Source organism: Castor canadensis, chromosome 11 (genome assembly GCF_047511655.1).
Source record: "Castor canadensis chromosome 11, mCasCan1.hap1v2, whole genome shotgun sequence".
Taxonomy (NCBI): domain Eukaryota; kingdom Metazoa; phylum Chordata; class Mammalia; order Rodentia; family Castoridae; genus Castor; species Castor canadensis.
The window spans coordinates 42853447-42862142 of record NC_133396.1 but is presented as its reverse complement, the minus strand read 5'-3'; positions in this window follow the sequence as shown (position 1 = coordinate 42862142).

Sequence of the window (8696 nt, the reverse complement as noted above, 5' to 3'; positions counted from 1 at the left end):
TTCACTATTAACAGTTTGGTATAAACCCGTCCTTCCAAACTTTTCCAACATATAAAACACAGATTTATATAATTGTGACCTAACCTTGTGGAATTTGCTCTGTTCTCTCTCTACAGCTTTATCTCTTTGGAAAAGCTCCGAACAGCCCACCGTATCGTGAACCCAGCCCTCAGGGACAATTGGACGAGGGGAGCCTCATGGTTTTGGTTTTCAGACACATGCCTAGGTGCACTGTGGGAACATCCCTGAGGAATGACTTCTTGCAAGTAGGATTATGGGAGCAGAGGCATTCCCTGTTTCCTTTTAAAGCTTGTGCTCGCCAGCACTGACAGGTGCAGGGCAAGCCACATTGAGCCACCACACTGAATGGTGCCAGTTGTCAGCCTCCAGTTAGCCCTCCCTTGCCACCTGTTCCCCTACTTCCCAGCCTTCCCCTGTCCCTGAGCTTGGAAACACTCATCTAAGGCTTCTGTCAGTATGTCTGGTCTCTTGGGTCCTTCTGACACCCCAAACCCATACCTTATTTTTGCTAACCAAACAGCTCCACTACCCTCTGGCTCTCAGGACAGATGGACAAGGGTCCCATCATAGGGGATCCCTATTTCGTGGCAGACTTACAAAGTCTCCCTTGGCAGCCTGGCAGCTCTACCCTCCAACTTTGGTAACAAACACCTTTCTAGCAAAGATAGACCAGCAGTTTGTCTTCTGATGCAAATCAGTTCATCTCCAGGGGCAGAGCTGGGTGCTGGGACCAGCTCTGCTTGGAAGTGTCAGCTATTGTCTTAAAACAGGGACTGGGGAGTGGAGTGGCTAGATGGTAGTGCCATTAGTGTGAGTGAGGGTTCAATCCCCAGCACCAAAAACAATAGCCATAAGCAAGGTCTGGGGGCCACTCCAGCACTGCCAGGTGAACGGCACAGGCTGTCCACAGTATGGTTTTATGTGGCCCTCTGTACGCTCATCTATGAGCCAGCCAGCACACCCTCATCCATTTTCTCCTGTACCAGGTGCACGAGGACATCAGTAGCCCTGCAGGGAATGCTGCCATGCCCCAGCCTGCTTTCAGACATCTGCCTTCCTCCTACACGCCTCCTCCAGCAGCCCCCCAAAATGAGTGCGGTGATTCTTCCTCAGATGGGAAAATGTCCCCACCCTTAGTCTAGTCACAGAGTGTGGTCGAAAGACAGCTTTATACACCATTCCCACACAATGTGGTAGGTGCTAAATTTGATGAAAGCAGAAGGCAGGAGGCCATGGTGTGGCTGTCAGTCACCTGTGGGATGTTTGGGGACGGTGAGCCATCTACCTGTCCTTTCCTACTCTCAGTTGTGAGTCTGCCTGTGCCTCTTGTCCTGAAAATCCATTGTCTCAAAGGAACATTTTCAGATGAGCCACTGGAAGGTAGCAACCTTCCTGGTGTAAATACAGAAACCCCAGGGCTCTTGTCCACATCACCCAAGGCACAGCCTCACGGGAACCTAGTGTGTCATCTGCCTTGCCTGAGCTTTCTTCTTCGTTTGTAGACTGAATTGGAGATGTGAACCTCACAGAGGAAGAAGCTGCCTGTTGAATTCTCTGGGTACTAAAACTCTTGGGATGCTGGGGAGGGCATAGGTCCGCCCCACCCCCTAGACTGCTGCACATGGTTTACCTGGGTTCTGCGCTTTCAGGAGCAGCAAGCACAGAGCTAGGAAACTTTTGATCCTTTGATGGACACTTCTGTCCAACTTTGGGATTGTAAAACTTTCTCCAGTAGGAGAAAAGAACTTAAATATCTCCTCACAGGGAGATTATGCCTCCCACTAAGAGCTCCCTTGAAAGATGAGCTTTTTTCTACACGTAAAGCAAGACATTGGGCTCAGAAAATATCCCAAAATATGCCACTTTGGGCTTCACATAGAGAGCTCCTGGGACGTAGCAGATTTTTTTTTTTTTTTTTTAGATGAGACAGGGTCTAGATATTCAGCCCAGGCTTGAACTCAAGGAAGGCCTCACACTTGCTAGGCAGGCACTTTACCCCTTGAGCCATGCCCCTAGATCTCAGATCTTCTTTCTGAGATATCATTAACCAAGGAAGATTAAACCCAAATCAGACAGGGAGACAGAGAATCAAACACCACACTTAGAGACCAGGGGAACTTTGTCCCAGGCCACTGTCTGTCCTTTGGTCCCATCCTTTCTCCTACAAATTATTTATTCCTCCTCTAAATGTGCCGACAGCCCTACATCCCTGTGCTGGGAAGAAGGTACTTAGCCTCACTATCTAGCCCTCCTTTGATCTTCATACTTTGTGTGACTCCCGTGCACCTGCAGGGTGATAAATTCGCATGCCTTTCTTCCTGTTGACTGGTCTATTGTCAATTCATTTAAGCAGACCCAATTATCCAAACTTTCAGGTGGAAAGTTTGAGCTTCCCTACAGTAGTACAAGTTGTGGCTTATTGTGGGACCTCAGTGAATGTTGTAGAGCCAGAGAGGCAAAGGACAAGGCAATATAATGGTCAGGGGTATCACTCCGGGAGCCAGCCTGCCTGATCAAATCCCAGCTCTGCCACTACCTGTACAACGTGAGGGAAAGTTACACGTCACCTCTTCTGGCCTCAATTTCCTCTTCCATAAAATGAGCATGGTGATTAGAGTAGGGCCAAATTTAGGGGATTACTATAAGAATTAAAGAGCCAGGGTGGCGCAGACCAGGGATCACAGCACATGGGAGGATCACAAGTTTGAGGCCAGCCTGTGCTGCATAGCAAGAACTTGTCTCAAAAAAATAAAGAAGGTAAAATATGTGAGGTATCTAGCTGGGCACCGGTGGCTCACCCCTGTAATCCTAGCAGCTCAGGAAGCAGATATCAGGAGGATCATTGTTCAAAGCCAGCCTGGGCAAATAGTTTGTGAGACCCTATCTCAAAAAAAAACTCTTCACAAAAAAATTGGGCTTGTGGAGTAGCTCAGGCTCAAAGTGTCACCCCTGAGTTCAAGCCACAGTACTGGGGAAAAAAAAAAAAGTGAGGTATGCATGGTTGTAAATATTAGCTCTTACTATCATTGAATAAATGAACACATTCTGATTATAAATAATACAATACCGCAAATAGACAATATATTCATGACATCATGGTCTCCCACTGTCCTCCCTGCACTTGCCATGCTCTCTGCCACATTCTCACACAGCTGACAAATAGCCATCCCCATGATGCACTGCTTCAGTCCCCTGCAAGTACTTCATACTTCACACCTTGGCTGATGGCAGCTACAGCCTTCCTTCCTTGGCACGGCTGAGTGTGTGACTCAGGCTTTCGGAATCATAACAACCGATCGAGGGACAAACAGACAACTGGCCCTGTGTGTCCTCCCAGTCTGGATCCAGACAGCTGTGAATACAATACTGCCAATGCTAAGCTGCTGGCAGTAGCCCCTTCAGAACGCCTTGGTCTTTCCCTGCTCTCCTCAGCTGTCGCTTCCTAACTTGGTCTTTGTACAATTTGAGCCATATTTGCAAACATCTGTATTATTACTTTAAAAAAAAAAAAAAAAAGAAGTGTTGAGGATCAAACCCAGGGCTTTGTCACATAGAAGGCAAGTGCTATACCATTAAGCTACATCCCAACATTAATTACTCAATGTTTTTCAATCTTAAACACCATATAATTTATTTTTAAAGGCTTCAGAGGAGGCAGGAAGGCTGGCTGCACAGTGCAAGGGAGGAGCAAGAGGCCAGCGGAGGCCTGCACTCTGGAAAGGCTGCAGGAATTGGACAGGCCCAGATAAGCAAGGCCCAGGGCAGTGGGAAGTATAAAGAGGCCCAGCCTGGATGTGATTTGAATTTTAAGGGGGCAGATTGGACCTTGGCAAGAGTGACAGCAGATTATTCTAACACTTGCAAGAGAATACAAAATTTGGAGTGCATGCATTTTTCTGTGAGGAGAGTGTCAAAGCATTCTTAGCTCACTGATCCTGAGAAGACAAAAGTTAAAGAAGAGAGTCTCCTGGGCCTGGGGTGTGGCTTAGGATAAGAGCATTTGCCTAGCATGCAGAAGGTCCCTGGGTCCAATCCCCAGTGAGGGGTGGTGGGTAGTAGGGTTTGAAAAAGAGAGAAATACAGACTGAAGCTGCAAGAAGGCAGCAGGACCAGTTTCTCTTCAGTAGCCAGCATCCTGGGGGAACAAAACCCTCTGTTTCTGACTCTGGGCTCCCAGGTCGGGATGGCCCAATGTGCACAGATGAAGCTCTGTGGCCAAGCCCCCAGTGCCTGAGAGGAATTGCGCTGCTCCTTCCCCTGAGACCTTGCTCCACCCAAGAGCACACACCATGGGCAGTGATCAAGGTAGGATCCTTCAACAACTTGGGAAGTGGGTGGCACAGCTCCTTTGAATGGAAAGAGGCAGCCATGAAGGAGGCAGCCAGCACTGCCCCAGATGGACATTCTCAGCTTGCCCCCTGGTTCCTCGAGCTTTCCACTCTGCTGTCCCTCCTTGGGAAGTTCCCATGTGCTGTGAGAGCTGCAGGGACAATAGATCCAACCATAGGTTCCAGCAGAAACAGCAGCTCAAGTTCCCCACTTGGGCTCTGCTGCCAGCTTCCAGTGGGTCTTGGTCAAGTTGATTGACTTCAGCAACATGAAGGGGTCCTAATCAGATTGGCGGCTCTCAACCCAGGGGTGGGACTCCTCCACGGGACTCAGGTTGTGGTTCAGACCTAGAATCACCAAGGAAGACATCTGCAGGAATATTTTCAGAAACTCCACAAAAAACCGATGGTTGACACCAGCCTTCCCTCACCTCTGGGGTCCCTTGTCATGTCTCCAGTCTCTGGAGATGGCCAGGAACACACACTGAGAGCCAATGGGGACACTGTGAGCTTGAGGTAGAGTGGGCCTAGAAACCCAGGTACTATATCAAGGACTTGCAGCATATAAAGATAAAACAGGCTAGGTATGGTGGTTTACATCTATACCAGCTACTCCAGGCCAGCCCAGGCAAAAAGGTTGAGATTCCATCTTAATCAATAAAAATCTAGGCAGGGTGGTACGCAGCTGTCATCAGGGGTGCACCTGTCATCCCAGCTACCGGGAATTGTAAATAGAAGGATGATAAACCAGGCCAGCATGGGCATAAACGCATGACCCTATCTCAAAAAAACCAACTGGTAGTAGATCTTAGCAAGTACGAGGTCTTGAGTTCAAATACTAGGGAGGGAGGGAGGGAGGAAGGAAGGAAGGAAGGAAGGAAGGAAGGGACTATACTTACATTGTGCTACACACCAGGCCCCATTCCAGCTTTAAAACTATTAAGTCCTCAATCCTCCCAACAATCCTACAAGGGTGTAACTGTTATCCCATTTTACAGCCAAGGAAATAGAGGCACAAAGCAGCTCAGTTCCCTGCCCAAGGTTCCACAGAGAGTAAGCAGAGATGGGATGCCCACCTGGCTGCAGACTCCACCACCACAACTCTGCTGCCTCCTGAGATGCACCCATCGGGTGACCCTGCACGTGGCCCATTATAGCAATTAGGAGGAATTCTTTGAAGGCGGAGCAGTATCCTGGGGCCCCAGCATCCAGCACAGCCTAGCAAATGGCAAGAGCAGTAGTTGTAGTGCTCAGTGAATGAATGCTGTCAGGATGAGTGAATGAAGGAATGACCAGGACTAGGATAGAGGGTGGAGCAGAAACTGTCTCAAAGAGGCTTGGGACGAGGCCTGAGTAGGGAGTTTTGTGCCCTGATCTCTCCATACCTCAGGGCCCCCCAGCAGTATCTTCAGCCTGCCTCAAGGACTTAGGACTGGTTCTGGTTCTGGTGAAACCTCCACCAATCCTGGGCTGCAGCCTTCCAGCCCTGGCAGCCTAGCTGGTAGGAGGAGAAAGCTCTTCCCAGGCTCCAGGGCTTACGTCTTGGGGACAGCAAGCCCAGCTGGGTTCTGGCCACTTCACTGCCTCCTTTCCAGCCCTCTCTGATCATCTGGAACTCACAGGAGGTTCAGAGTGGGGTGTGGCTGTTTTTAAGGTCTTCAGCATTTGTTTCAGGGAAAAAAAAAAAAAAACACTGAACATTAAGCAAAACTACTCAACAACTAAGAAACCAGATTCTCTGAATTGCCTCAAATTTGTATGGATGATAAACACCAGAGGCTGCTGTTGCTAGGGAGTATGATCTTTTAGGTGAATTAGTAACAGTTCTCTCCTGAGCTTAGGGTAGGCCCTATGCCAAGTGCTTTTGGAGTATGACAATCTGGGATATAAATACAAAGATCAGGTTTATTTCACAGATGAGGAAGTGGTTCAGAGAGGTTGAGGGACTTGCCCAAGATCACATAATTTATGAAGTATTAGAGCAAAGATTTTAAACCCTGGAGTCAAATGGCCTGAGTTTGAATACTGACTTCACCATTTACTATCACATGGCTTTTAACAGTGAGTCAATCCCTCTGTGCCTCAGTTTCCTCTTTTATAAAATGGGATAACTTGTTTCATAGAATTGTGAGGATTACATTCTACAGATTAAGCAGAGGGGTCTGGAAGGGAAGTTTAGCTGGGAAGGAAAATTGGGAAGCCAGGTGAGGTGGATGCTCACCCAGCTCAATCCCTGGACAAGGTGAGAGTTTGTTTTCCCTTGAGGCCCCGTATTGGGGTGTTTCCAGAAAGCTGTCTTCAAGGATGGGGAATCCAATCCTAACATGGCTTCCCTTTTGTTCACCTTTATAATTATATAATGTTCCAGTGGTTATAGTTATATAACTATATATAAATTGCACTGAGTGTATATTTAATCAAATCCTAGGTACTACTGAGTGCTAGGCAGGCACTGTTACTGCTTTGAGCCACTCCACCAGCCCCCCAAAAAGAGGTTTTTAAACCATCATTCATTATAAAATGCACCCCAGTTTCAGAGATGTTAACCTGTGAGGGGGATTAAGGTGTAACTTTTCAGGCTTGGAGCATTTCTCAAGAGGTACAGCACCTGCCTAGCAAGCAGAGGCCTGAGTTCAAACCCCAGTACCACCAAAAATAAAGTGTGATTTCATCAATGAAATATGGCAAGAATAAAGCTCGTGAGCTTCATGACTGATGTGAGCCCTTCCCGGTTCTGAGTTTTCTCTGTTCCTTGCATGGCATCTCTCAGCCAACCTGGATAGCTCCTGTATCCAGTCCAGTCTACCTTCAGGACTCCGGTCCAGTGTCATCCCTTGTGGTTGACTTCATGGCCAGGTCATCTCCAGGCAGGCAAGACCAGTCTTGCCCTGCACAGCTGGCAGAAGGGGTCCTGTTGATTTTCAACCCCTACTCTGCAAGGCCAGCAGAGTTCTCACCTCCAGGGACTGCTTTGCTACATCCTGCTACAGCTGGTTTGCGTTGGACTTGTCACATGAGCAATAAAAATGATTTGTTTGCGAGCAGTGTAGAAGAAAAAGAACTACCAGTGTAATTTCCCCAGGCAGCGGGCAAAGGACGGGGCACAATAGTCATTTTGTCTATGTGTGTTTCAGTTACTCCAGTGTTTGTTTTTTCCATGATTCAGTAAAAGGTAGGGTGTATTGGAAAAGGGTGAGCCTGACATCTTGGCTGGCCACAGGCAACTGGCAAAGGTACAGGCAGGGACTAATTTAGGAGTCTGATGTTGATTGAGTGCTTTCTGTAAACTCTAGTGCCCAGTCATGGCCATTTAGAGAGAAACAGGGCTCTGCAGACAGAGCCTCGTCTCATACCTCAAGATCATCATCTCACACCTGTTCCACCAGAGTAGTGAGGGGTGTCTTGAACCTCCTCAGTTACACAATGAGGATAATACTTCACACCACTGTTGAAAAGCATCAGGACTAGCAATGAACACATGAGCAGTGCTCATCAAATGGCAATAACAAATGTCAAGTGCCTCCCTTGACCCAACACTGTGCAGATATGAAATAAAAGCTAAGCACTGCTCGTGTAGAGCCATTATGATAGCATTTTTCTATCAACACTCCAAAAGTTACAAGCTGTTAAGCAGCCAAGCTAGCAATCATCCCAGTCTTTCTTGGACTGCAGTCTAGCCACCACTTCTGCAATGTCCTCTGGGCAGCAGTCCCTGGCACTAGGAACGCAGCCAACCTGAGATATGCACATCCTCCTGGATCCGAAGCCAGATGGGGCCAAGACAAGTCCCAGTCTTTGCCAGCTATGGAGCAGTGTGACCCAGTCTGGGAGAACTGTTTCCTCCACCCAACATAAACTGGGGAATCAGGTCCTGGGCCGCTCATCCAAACTCCCAACTCAAGGGATACTTCCTTGAGTGCTGACCAGAAGCAGGCTGGCCTCTCATCTTTCCTTGGGGGTCAAGAATCAGTCCCTGTGACCAAAATGCCAGCCAGGGACAGAGGCTGTGGGAGAAAGGTGCAGATGCCTTTAAATGTAAGGAATTTGCCTTCTAAATGAAACATCAATGAGACATAAGAATAATTAACTAGTAACAGTTAATTAGGACTCTGGTGGAATTCCAGAAAGGGGCAAGACTACTCTAGGCTGGCAGCAGCTTATCTGTGACCACCAAAAAGAGGCCATTTACATAATGGGTCATAAAACTCAAACAAGTACAGGCCTGGGCATGTTGTGAAGTAGAACAAAAACAGGCTGATGTCATGCAATGGGGAGAGGGAGCCTTTGACTTGGGGGCTTCCTGGCCCCTTTTCCCATGCTGCCTTTGCACCCCTGCAACCCCAAATG